We start from the raw sequence: 13,560 nt of genomic DNA, 5'->3' as shown, positions 1-13,560 counted from the left end.
TTGGTATATTTTGCATCATAGAGAACTACTTACGTCATTTCAAGACGTATACTCTCAGTATGACTGATTTCTTAGTTCTAAATTCAGAATATACTCTATTAAAAGTTTTTTTTTTTTTTAATTTTAAAAATCACATACAATGGAAGCTACTTGTTTAGTTATTTGCCTACACATAAACTAAATGCAATAAACGATAAATAGATGACATCAAGTGAGCAATAATTTTTAGTACTTATTCTAAGAAAGCTCTTACGCAAGGAAGAGCTGGTACTGCAATATCTTCTGCCAGGTTGAAGTTTATAGTCAAAAGAAGTCTTTCTATTTGACCAAACAGCTTAGTTATTGCGAGATATTGAGAAATTCGATACCAGTTAGTGCAAATGCTAGGATCAGGTGGAAACTTCCCGACTTAGAATTTCTAATCCTGACACCGACATACTTATCATAAAAAAATAGTTTAACGGGTCTCCGTCCATCATATATCTTAACTAATTTAAACTTATAATCTTTATGCCTTGTTTGAAAATTTAGTTTATTATATAGTTTTTTTTTTTTTTTAAATTTCCCATTTACTTGTACAGCGGGGGACACTTCTAAATGGTACACCTTAGCCGTAAATCTCCATATGGCTGTACCATTTAGAAGTGTCCCCCGCTGTACAAAAGCACTTCTTCGAATAACAGCTGAAACGTTCTCCATTTTCTGCTCCTTACAACGCGTTAAGAACGTGACGATTTTTGCCCTAAGATTCGCCTACAAAACTTAGTTTGCAAACAGTTAAAACAATCCACAATCTATTCAGAAAATAGTGGTATATGAAAAAGTTAAAATGTGGAAAGAAAAAATTAGTAACGTATTCACGGAGAGGTAAACAAACAAATAGTTAACACTCAATGATCAATAGAACTACTATATAGAAAATAATTTGTGTTTTGACAAACAGGTTAGTCAACAACGATCAGATAAAACACAAAATATATATTTGAGATGACGTCAGGGAACACATTTTATTAATCAAGATACATTTTATGGATCCTAGACGCTTTCATTCTCCGATAATTTCGATATGATCCACATAAAAAGATGAATTTTAAATGGAAGAGGGAACATCGCCTGCTCTTGAAGCCGAAGAGCCTTTATCACTAAAATCACTGAGTACTCAAAATTAGTATTCAAAATTAATATTCATAAAGTACCATGTATTAAGATTCTTTGAAGCAGTTATTCATGCACAAGATGATTTGCTAGCTCCTTTGTAAATACGTTTCTCTTCTTACACCTGTAAAAAACATTAATTATTAGTTTTACTTAGTAACAAATGCAAAAATTACCTACTCTGAAACAAAACAATACCATGTACAGATTCTTTTTTAAATTGTTACTTTATAGAAGTTTAATATGAGTTTCAAACTTTGTAGAAGTTTCAATCTAACGGATCTTTTCTAGATGAAGGTCAGAGCGCAGAGACAGAAATCACTGGAAAATAAAATATAATCTCCATTACATGAAGGGAGAAACTAGATAAGTACTTGTCTAAACCCGATATGTTATATTAATCCTTCAGGTACCCACATAATTTGAATACCCAGGTTCTGTCCCCGATAAAGGCGCAATTCTCAGCGTTGACCTACATTAGGGGACAAAAGGAAACAAATTGCATTAAAACACAGGGAGATATGATGAAGAAAAACAGAATTTACTGCATTCGAAATCCGTACGCTTCACACTCATTACACAGAAATATGTTCCATCTGGAACACAATAACACTTCTAGGATATAGCGTCAGGATACACATTAAAAACCAGTATAGTAAAGTTTTGAACACAAATCTAAGTAGTAGTGTGGATCGTATTGTAATATATAGGTTTCGCTTCTTTGTTACCACATCAATTTTTAGCTTAGCTATAAATAGCCCAGTTAACTCACATAGCAGAGAGACATTTAAACTAAAATATAAAACTCATGTGGGTTGCAACGAAGCTAGATATTTTTAGAAAACATTAGTTAAGAACAGAAAGAAAGAAAAGAAAACGCATCCCCATACATCACCACGAAGGGGAAGACCACATTAAAATTCAAAGTAATTAATTTTGTACTTTTTTTCTAACAGTACTATTGTGTGTTGTTTCTATCTCCGGAAGAATACAAACAATCTAAATTGATTGGTTACTTAATTTGTGTTTATTCCTTTTATCAGCAGCTAGATTATATAGACGAGACCTACAATTTAAAGTAGCATCTGGAACCACTGCAGTGCGTTCGATGCTCTCCCACGACTCGATACCTCGCTTGCCAAAAACACGCGTGCTGCTACTACACCAGGGAGAAAGCAAAGTATGATTTATAGTTATCAGCACTACATATTTGTAATATTACAAATCACACGTAAATTATCTACATTTATGAAAACTATAGGCTCGAGTTTGAATTTTTTCACTGTTGGCACTGAAATCTTTTGAAATTACAATACTTAAAGTAGCTATAGTTACTAAACTGTGCTCTTGGGTACATGGTTTAAAACTCAACATCTTACTTTGTACGCATAACTGTTATTCATATTTAATTCATTATTCTCACAAAATTTCGATCCTCTCTGGAACCATTCTCAAAATGCAGGGGTAATGCTAGCCTGAATATACTTTCTGAGTACATTACTACATCACTTCAAAACCTGTGAAGGAAAAAGTCGGCATGAAGCTCAGGAGTGGTGAATATAATTTACAGAAGTGTACTGTAGAACACTTTGTGCAGATTTTTCTATTTACAGCTTATGAAGTGATATAACAATGTTATCAAAAAGTAGATTCCTGCTAACATTACGTCTGAGATTCAGGAATGATACCAGAAAAGAGCGAAATATTGTGAGGATAACGACTTAAACAGGAATGGAAGTAGTTGCACAAGGTAAAATTTTATAGTTAAATTATAAATCATTATTAGGGGTTGCTTGAAATTTGGTCAGATGGAGCTGACTATTTGCTATCACTTCAAATTGACAACTAGGAGATAGTACTGATAGTTCTTTTAATTCTCATATGTATATATGGATGTAGGAGTATAGTTTAACTACAACTTTTTTTCGAACGATCCTCCCTATAAGTTTCAAAATATTTACTACTTCCTGAATATATCTTTTAATTCATATGATATACCTCTTGTACGAACTGCTAGTCTTTATGATATATCTGATACATATTTATTTATTTCTAGAAGTAGTGGAGAATCGTTATATTATTATTCAACTCAGTGAAGAAAAACAGAACTTTGGTACACAATTTTTTACAGATGCCAAGAGGTCAAGCAAAGGCTCAAAAATGAACCAGGAAAGAAAAAGCGTTTTTCACTCATAACAGCTATTACCAGATTTGTTATATGGATTGAGCATAACTTAAAATTTGTTTTACAAGTATTCATATGAACTTCATCTTATGGTCACTCTGGTTAGAATATTCCTTTTTGAAATGATTTTGTACGCATTCTTGTATTTGCATTTCGTCTCATATACTCCAGAATGCACCAAATAATACACGAATTAATCTTTATAACCTATTACAGGGTTCCTACTGATGTGGAGAAATCTATTTACCTGATCTTCGGCAGCAAATTACCTGACTTTCATGACAGGTGTCGGATGATGATGATATATAAATAAGGAATAAATAACGGTAAATATTTATATATTCTATAAAGACAAATAGTATTCAATTGCTCATACGTACACTTCATTTAGCACCCATAAAAATGTGAGCAACGTTCCATACCGTGATCTTTAATTGTTGCCTATTTGAAACTGATGTAAAAGTAATGTTAAAAAAATGAGAAAAATATATTTTATAAAATTTCCCTCACTTCCTTGACCAGTAGGAACCCTGCACGAGTGTTTTATCAATACTCAAACGGGATCTATAATTGACTGAATCCATAGTTTTTGGTACATTTATTGAATTTAAACGGTAAATTTGCTCAGAATGAGAAAGAAATCCAATTATAGATATTACGAGTGACATTATTCTAAGTTGCCTTAAAAATGTCGACGAGTTATTTTCTTCACTTTTCCAAGGTACCAGCAAGTAATGTTTTCAGTAAAAATTGAAATAATAATAATAATCCAATTGTCTATTGGGATCACCTGCTGTGGTCTGAATCAGCTGGTTATTGAGTTCAGTTCACGAAAATCTTTCAGTTTAACTTTCCACGATTATGCTGTTGAAGCTAAAGGAGACGGATGATTAACGTAAGTGAATAATGAATGAAAAAATTGGTGAAGTGGGATTTTGCGAGGAAACTGGAGTACCCGAGAAAACCCACGGACATGTCTACCACAAACTTACTTGGGACTGGAATCAATACCCGACGTACCAGTTAAACGCTCTAACACTGAGCCACCGTGCACCCCCCTACTCCGCTCCAGTTATAGGTTATTTAAGGAACGTTCAGTACCCCATATAAACAGATACACGTGGTAACTGCTTCACTTTATTGGTTCAAGAGCCTTGGAACATCCATGCGGCAGAAGAAAGTAGTCCATTGTCAAATAAGCTGTTTTTCAATATTTTTGTTGCTTGTAAGGCTCATTACCAGAAATGCAGTTTCCTTACAGTTACATAACAGAAGCAACACGGTGTCTAAGAACTAAACTGAATTAATGCAATAAAAGAGAATGCGCATGCGCAGAAAGTGGCGTTGACCCACCTCACGCGCGAATCACGGTTTACAGTATGGCTGCGTGCGAGGAATATATAAAACGCCGACAGGGTACAAGCACGTGCTTCTCGAAAGAAGCACTGACCGATAGCCAATCATCCGATGACTGGCGGAGTAATACCATTCTGTAATGTTTACATCAGGATCAGAAGATTCGTTGAATGAACTTTAGTTAATGAGATTACACCTCTTTCCAGATGAGAAGCAACACAAACGCATGGTACGCGATTTTAAAGATTAACCCCAGTGTAAGCAAAGGCGCGCGCTAGCCGCTACACCAGCGGGAAGAGCAACTACCCTCTTTTGTACTTCAAAATTTAAAGCAGAAAATTATTTAAAAAGAATTAAACTAACGTAGTCTGATTACGTTTTGCAAATATACGAGATGAATGTGTATGATCGTGTATTACGAACATCTGACCCGCATAAACTCACATAGTGAAATTAAAATTTTACATTATCGAAAAATATGTCCAATCTACTTACAGATATAAAATTCTTCTCTTACACAATGTAAAGTCTTGAGGTCTCCATCAATACATTCTTTTAGTAAATTACTGTTTTGTGCTAGATTTTAATTTAACCAAATAATCAATCATTCCCCACGGAACTGAATCTACATGTATGAAGGTCATTTATATATATAGAAATATATCCATTATAAGAACACAAGAATAATGAAACAAGAGCAAAGCATTTTGTCATTCGTTGGTGGATGGAATTTCCAGGATAGATTCTCCACTCATAATAAAAGTAATCCTTGCATGTATATGAGAACATTTTAAGTTTACGGTCATAGTCGGTTGTTGTTACTTTGAACGAGTACTGTTGTGCAGGGCACCAAAAACAGCGTACTTCATATGTGCATTTTATATGTAACAATAAATAAATAAAATTATACACTCAGTACTAATTGTAGGGGAAAAAATCACATTCAAGGAAATCAAAATAAGTACACCAGGTAAACAGACGAACTATCCTATCAACTACTCATGAGTGAAAAGTGGACGAGATCGGACATTACACACATGAATGTTTATATATATATAAGGGTTACAAAAGTGCAGGAGATATTGAAGCATATACGTATGCAAAGTCTCTACGATGGTTTAGTGTTACCAAATAAACGTTTGAAATGCCAAAGCACAGATTTTTTAAAATAACCGGAAGCAATTACTGCTTTTTTAGTTGATTGTCGGACGTGGATATATTTCAATTGAGTGTTTCATTGTCGCTTTACAAACACGGTTTCATAGTTAACATTTACGACTGACATTATACAAAATTACGATTTCCTAACTATATTTCGATTATATAGCTGCCTATGATGGCATGAAACAAGCTAGCGTACCCACTTAATACTGATAAGCCATTAGTTGAGATTTTCACTTTATTACATTACTACGATTTCATCATTAAAATAGTATTAATATATGCAACTCAAGTGTTCCTTACATCTAGATCTACCCGTAATTTCGTTTTTATAATTTATAATATACCAGAGCCCCACGCACCGTAGGTGAGGGCTCTACCACTAAGTCACTGTGGCCTCTATACTTTTGGGCTGGAGCTAAATTATAGCAAAACTTAAGTTTCCGTGCAAGGACTTATACAGATTTCCTACAATTCACCTATAGGTATTGACTTAATTTAGCTTCGTGTAGTTAAAATACCTATTCCGTGAGATACGGATGAATTGTTTAGTAACACGTGCATAATAAGAGTTCCTTTGGAACGACCGAGCGTACAAAGTAGAACAGTATATGCAAATAATTAGAAAGTAAAGTAGAATGAAATAATTGTTGATCGATGCTTTACGATATATAGTAAACAACTCAAACATAGAAAGTCTCGAAACATTCGGGATACAAGATAAGACCGTTCATAGTTGAACTACATCTGAAACAGATTACTGAATTCGTAAAAAGAGTTGTGATTATGGACTGTCGTTACTATTCCGTAAGTGATTATATATCCTTGCACATGCAAACTAACCAGAGCAAGTTAATCAATGTATATCAGAGTGCCCACTTCTCGTGCGTGGATGCTTGGTTTGAACCCAGCTCGCGTCAAGTGGGCTTAGTGGTAGTCAAATACCATGTGGGTAAGTTTTGTCGGGTTTCTCCTACTTTCATCATAGCACTATTTCGTTTGTGAACATGATTAGCGTCTTCCTTAGCCTCAGATTATTATCGTGGGCGGTACACTTTAAAACAAATCAATGTAGAGTATCAATACCAAGAACAGTTTTAAATAAAAGCAAAATAGCCAAAACTGGTGGTATGGTCCAGTAATTCCACTCTCCTCGAGCTGAAAAAGTTGGTAGAAATGGCCTATATTGTAAGGATTTATCCTGCATGATGGTCTGCGTACCCACCTAGTGCACTGATTTAAAACCTCCGTCGTGATTCGCACTACAATAGGTCATACTGTTCATGAACTTGGTTTGCAAGAGGTGGAATACAAAAATTTAAAACATGGTATGCTAACAGGGTTGGCAAAAACCATGGTTTTTATTTTAAAAAAAAACAATTTTTTTTTTTTTTTTTTTTTTTTGTTTAAACCAGGTTTTTATGGTTTAAATGAATTGCTCTATATATTCATATCATATATGGACAGAAATAAGTTTGTTTCGCCTTGATGTTATTATGCAACAACCGGGTTATGCTGGAAGGGGTCACATAAGCTTAAAGCGGAATAAAAACCGCTTCTCGAGTTACATCCGAGAGAAATTGTCCTCCATTTGAACTCAGAACCAGTACTAATTGGCCACAAATGCGATACGTCTGCCGACTCACTCACGAAGAAATCCTGATTGAAAAACGTAGTACTGATCTTTACATGCTTCTTAATATAACTGTCAAGAGTCATTTCAGAAGGGCAAAAAGATAAACAGTTGCACAAGTGAAACCATTACACAGAATTACATAGGAATAATTTCAAAGTACTACAGAGTACAGAAGAACTAATTTAGTTCAAGTTAGTTAACAACGACTTTTATTGGTCCGAATTAAAGAAATACACCAACTTAATCTGTATACCAATAAGAAAAGTGAATAAAGATACGAATTATTTGAGTCCACTTTGGCCCAAACTCATTTATACATAGATAGATACCAAAGACACTTATTTCACTAAATGCCTCTTGTGGGGTCTGTATGACCCCCCCCCCCACACACACACACAAAATACGGCATTTTCGACGTATTTTATCCATAGTAAACATTGAAACGAAACAATATTTAGAATTTTTCTTCGATTGCAATTACATAACAATAATAACAACTACAAAAAATCACAAAATAAACATTTATGAACGTGTAAAAAAAAGTTGCTTTTGTAGTATAATCTTTTTGAGTAATGAATGGGGAATTTAGGTCTGAATATAATACGAATAATATACGGGAGTGAAACGTGATAACCCACAAATGTGTGTTCATCAAGATTTTACAAACACACTTTTACGAACATTTTTTGTTTTTTGGTTTAAACCATTTGGTTTTTTTGAAAAAACCAGCTGGTTTACACCACCCAACCCTGTATGCTAAACATACAAAAGTGTTAACTATTTAGAATGAGAGGGCACACCAAATCTAGCGTCCTTTCACACTTTTGCAAGGAATAGTAAATGTAGCTGCAAGAAACATACGGTATAATACTATATATGATAACTATATCGGCGGGCACTAAGTTTAAGAATAGCAGAATTTGTAAAACTCATAGGTAATATTTAATACTTAGTACATAACGAGGAAGGCATGGTGGATTGGCGGTATAGCTCTGGTGCGCCAAATCTATTTCGATGTGGTGGACAGCACCGTGTCCGTGGGTTTTCTCCGGGTTATTTCGGTTACTCCCATATTGCCATTCCATACAATGTTTTCTAATTATACGTCACCTTTAGCCCAAAGGGCATAAACATGCGATGTAAAATTAAAACGTTCATTTCCGTGTATAAACACTAAACACAATATGCGTACAAACTAATGTGCCCTAGAAATGACTATGCGCTATCCTAGTACCTAATATCTTACTATATTCAATTATTTCACTATAGTATCTTAAAACTGCTTCTTAGGTAGGATTTGCATTCATAGGTGAAGATTCACTTTACGACAATTTTTCCTTATAGGCAGCAGCACACGCTAACTTGTGCTAGGTGGCCTGCGGGGTAACGAAAAACTGCATCTGCAGGAAGCAGGCGCGCCAACGACGGGAAATGCACATAATCAAAGACAGCGCAAAAAACACTTGATATCGCCTAGAATCTCATAGGCTAGAGTACCTGTACTGGTTTCACACTAGTAGCTCCAATGTTGTAAAGTAAAACTACAAGTTTCCTACATCGATTAGAATCGATTTTAGTTGAGCGTCCCTTTGAGCAGCGAGGCTATATGAGACGTGGACCTGCAATTTAACGTGTACTCCGAACCACATGAGCTCGCGCGGAAATCGAACTCGGGTCTCCCACACCAAAAGCGCGTACGCTAACCGCTTAGTCACGAGGGAGCTCTAAGTTTCCTACATCGTTACAGAAATACTTCGCAGATGGTATTAGTTTGTTACACAGTCGTCTTTGATATGCACGCAATCATTTTAATCCCAGTTGTAATTGTTTCACACTTGTAAACACGAAATACTGGTTTCCTACATTCTGAAAACTTCCTCCGATAGTGGAATTTAATATCCTATACAATCCTGTCATATGTACTCATTCATTTTATCCATACAACTACTGTAATTTTCATGACGGACTATCCTTAATCTGTTCCAATAATTAAAAACTCATATTGTATAAACCATAACAAATATTATTGTAAGAACCATCTGTTTTCACTACCCTCGCTCATTCGCATAACCACCATTGTTAATGCGCCTACTCTATTTGGACGCACCCCCGTGCGGGACCACCAGCTTCGCCCTGGACTGACTGCTCGGTTAGATAGCATTCGTGCTTTTTAGTGGTTATCTAGCACAAGATGGTTTGTGTTTTGCACCTTAGTTTTTGTCATACATCCGAACGCCATATTTGTTAACAGTTTAGAGATGGGGGCAAAAACTGGCAATCGATGTTTGAGTAAAGTGTTATGAAAATTTTAACTAATCACTTCTAGTTTACCGAACTTGAACTTTATAGTGACTTATGTGGGAAAAGAAAGTGAACTCTTCGTAACGAAGACAGAAAACAACGTGCCTGCGGGGCTCTAACACGCCTTGACTCACTAACGCTCGCTCGGCAATACTATGTGAATTAAATATTGGTAACTTTACCTAATTTATCGTATGGAACCATAAAACGACCGAATCTGAGTAGAGTATCGCAAAAAAGTAGGTGAGAAGCTGGCCCTTCCATCGCTAAACAAGGCCCCGTATTTATTTGCAAATAGTAATTTTCTATTACAAATCATAAACGTTTCCACGCATCTATTTTAGAAGATAACTGAACCTAACCTAGGCTAATGTAACGTAATGTAACATAATCTAACCAACGGAACCAAATGTAGTACATTTTGGTATTTATTTTCGAGTATGTTTTGCAGAAGGGGTCCAGAAGCACGCACAAAACACAGAAGAAATGGATGATACAAGTACTTAGATGTAACATAACGTAACCTAAACTAATGTAAGGCAACGTGAATTAACCTAATATTAGTGGAAATCAGCAAAATTCTATCATTTTCTGGAAAATTATGCTGGACCCCTACACTAACATAACATAAACTAACCTAACCTAACCTAATGCGAACAGAAATTACCAAAATTGTAACATTTTCGAATGTCATAAGGTCTCGCGATACAGCACAAATGCCGAAACATTTTTCGTCCTAATCTAAGCTAACCTTAAAATGTAAATTGACAGAACAGTCTGCTCAAGTAATGCCGGTTGCATATCATGTTACCATGCACAATGTTTTGTAAGAGTAGGGAATTGTTCAAATATTTTTTGTTAGATTTTCAACAATTCTTTCTAATGCTCTCTATAAACTTGTGCGAGTGTCCTAGACACGAATGTTTGGGATAATTTTGAAACTAGGGGGCCAAAATCGGGTAAAATCACCATGTTTACAGGAGAAATGAGTTGATGTTACGTAAGTGTAATTACTAACATAACATAACCTAACCGAACCTAGCCTAGCCTAAACCATCAAAAACACAGAAAATATAGGAAGAAAGTAGGAATTCTGATAAAATCACCACGTAAAAATTATTGCGGTAATTTATGTATTTCTCCACTATCCTCATTTAAGAGTATGAACCCTACCCGTCGCTGACGCGCCTGCTCCCTACGGACAAACACCCTCGCTTTGCTCGGGGTTTGAGGTTAGACTCGGTTAGATAGCATTCGTGCTTTTTAGTTGGTTTGTGGCTCCAATAAACATGTGAAAATTTGCTAGAACTGTCTGCTCGAGTAATGCCCCAAATATCCTATTCTAACCTGACCTAAACTAACCTACCCAAACCATAAAATAATACAGAAAAGATCCCCCAGTTCCAAAAACATACCGAATGTTTAATTCTTAAACGATTTTATTCTTAAAACAATAACAGGCAATTCATGTTAATAAGTAACTACTTTTCTAAGACATGCATATTAACTTTTACACACTACAAAACAGTAAGTTTCTAAGAGCCCTGGTCACATTTCTTGGTAGATCCAGTTACATAAATAATTTCAAAAAATGTTTAGAAAAAATTATAACTATCAAAATTAGAACTACACCTGAACATAAACTATACAGCGTGGTTTGCAACATGCTTCACTCTGTCTCGACAAATAATTTTTCGAAAAAAAACTGAAAATTAAATTCACACCCAATACAGACAATAAACAATGGCGTTCAATTATAAATTTTCCGCTGAAACCATGCCGAAACTTATCTCTATCATACAACAAATTTCATTGGCTTAAGTTATAATGACGTCATATACGAAATACTATCCACACCTTGATAGTTTCTTGTCTCTTTCTTCTCTTTGGGTGTGGATCCAGCCACTTCCGCTTTATTATCAGTGTTGCGGGTGCCTCAGACAAACGTCTACCTAGGCCACGATTGATGTATTGTTCAATGGAGAGAGTAAGCAAATAATAACAATAATAATAATAATAATAATAATAATAATAATAATAATAATAATAATAATAAATGTTGCAATCCCATTGTTGGTGGAGGAATATTCCGGCAGACAGGTAGGTATCTTCGGAAGGAAAAAACTTCGTAGTGATGAAGATCGGTCGATGCTCTGTAAGCAAAAATTGATGGCTGGAGAGGGGATTCCTCCGTAAAGTTTTTCCAAAAGGAGAAAACAAGTAATGGAGTGTTGCGGTGATTGGGTTTTAGTAATAGTTGTTAATAATAATATTAGAGAATACCGTTGATAAGTGGAAAGTTAAGAAGAAGTCTGATAGCGAATCAATTGTATGTTGCCAAGATCTACTGATAGGAAAAAGGGCCCATTCCAAGGAATAAAGTCAATTGCTGTAGAAAGGAATATCAATGTTGAGGAAAAAGATCATATGCAAACAAGGGTTGGTTAACGGTACCTACACCTTTGTTGCGCCAACAATGGTAAGTGTATTTCTTACGAATCTGAAAAAGCTTGGCGGGAGTAAGAGCAGTTCCAAATAGAATGCGATAGTAGGTGGTGATTTCAGCGCGAGACCAAGTTCACTCAAATTCATCTTTAGATCGAAACAAAGCGGAAATGAGGGGAAGTGAAGTGCAGTATTGTTGCTGTTTAACGCGAGGGAATGGTGTTGTCTGGTTCAGACCAAGCAGTTCCAAAGTCGCGCGTTGAATCGATAGGAAGAATAGGAGGGAAGAGAAAAATAGTCTGATTATCTTGTTTTCAGATACTAAATAAAAAATATTATGAGTTATGTTCACACTGTAACATTAGTTTCGTAGTAAGTTATCTAACATGAACTATGAATTTCATAGTCTAATTGCATACTGTGAGAAAGTAAGCAGATTTATGGAAACGAAATTAGAGAAATAAGTTCATCGAAGTACTTAGCATGTAAGGTCAATCTTGTAGAATACTAACTCCGAGGCCCTCTTAGTCTTCCATTACATCGCCCACTGTACTATCAATTTTTCCCTCCAAATGTCACAATCATACTTCTCTTCAGAACTACAAGACATGTCACTCTCGAGATTTATTAATATCCTGTCGTGTATTATTTCGATCTCCTTTTCAACATTTTTTACGTGTTGTACGTAATTTTTGCAATCTTCAGCTGTAACTCTTTCCATTCCCTCCGTGATAATGTCTTGATAATACTTAAATTTTAATTTTCCCCTGCTACGTATCCTTTAATTTTGCACCAAACCATCTCTATGGCGGAAAGTTTGCAATGATAAGGGAGCAGTCGTAGCACTTCGTGACCAGCTTCCTTTGCTAAGATATCAACTTAATACGGTACCTTTGTTTTGCAATGTCTTATTCAGTTCTTCAATTACTGCAAATTTGTTACAGATCGGATCACACACAATTCCTTTACTTTCTAACCACTTGTGAACGGGGGAAGAATTAATGCATGTGATGAATAATTTAGAAAAATAATTACTTTATTAGAATGCCAATGTGGGAGGAAACTTCCCATGCAAGCTGAAAATTACTCTAATAATGCGCACCCTTCCACTCACAAAGTTAAATAAATTAATTTAGTTCAGTCGGTAGAGTCTGAATTAGTAAAAATTAAATTTCGAAAAGTTAAATTATGACATATGTAGCATGAAAACTCTTATTTACGGGGATGCGCAGTTTTAACAACCATCCTGAGTGTAAAATTACCCACTGTTAGCATGAAACACGCTCATCGTATTCACGACTCATACATAATCCCGGCATCT

The 13,560-nt window shown here is 35.3% G+C and overlaps 1 long non-coding RNA gene across 1 annotated transcript; it reads right to left on the bottom strand.

Annotated features, from left to right (window-relative positions):
* Positions 1-1,072: 1,072 nt before the first annotated feature.
* LOC145681543 (uncharacterized) lies at positions 1,073-11,564 on the bottom strand. Its single transcript, XR_014130806.1, has 2 exons — positions 11,427-11,564; positions 1,073-1,279 (listed from the first exon to the last, which is right to left on the bottom strand). It is a non-coding gene; the product is annotated as an uncharacterized LOC145681543 (long non-coding RNA).
* Between the last annotated feature and the right edge of the window lie 1,996 nt (positions 11,565-13,560).

This window comes from Thermobia domestica, chromosome 3, assembly GCF_964235325.1.
Source record: "Thermobia domestica chromosome 3, izTheDome1.hap1.1, whole genome shotgun sequence".
Classification (NCBI taxonomy): Eukaryota; Metazoa; Arthropoda; class Insecta; order Zygentoma; family Lepismatidae; genus Thermobia; species Thermobia domestica.
Note: the sequence above shows the minus strand (reverse complement) of the source record. Positions and strands in the feature narration are given on the sequence as shown.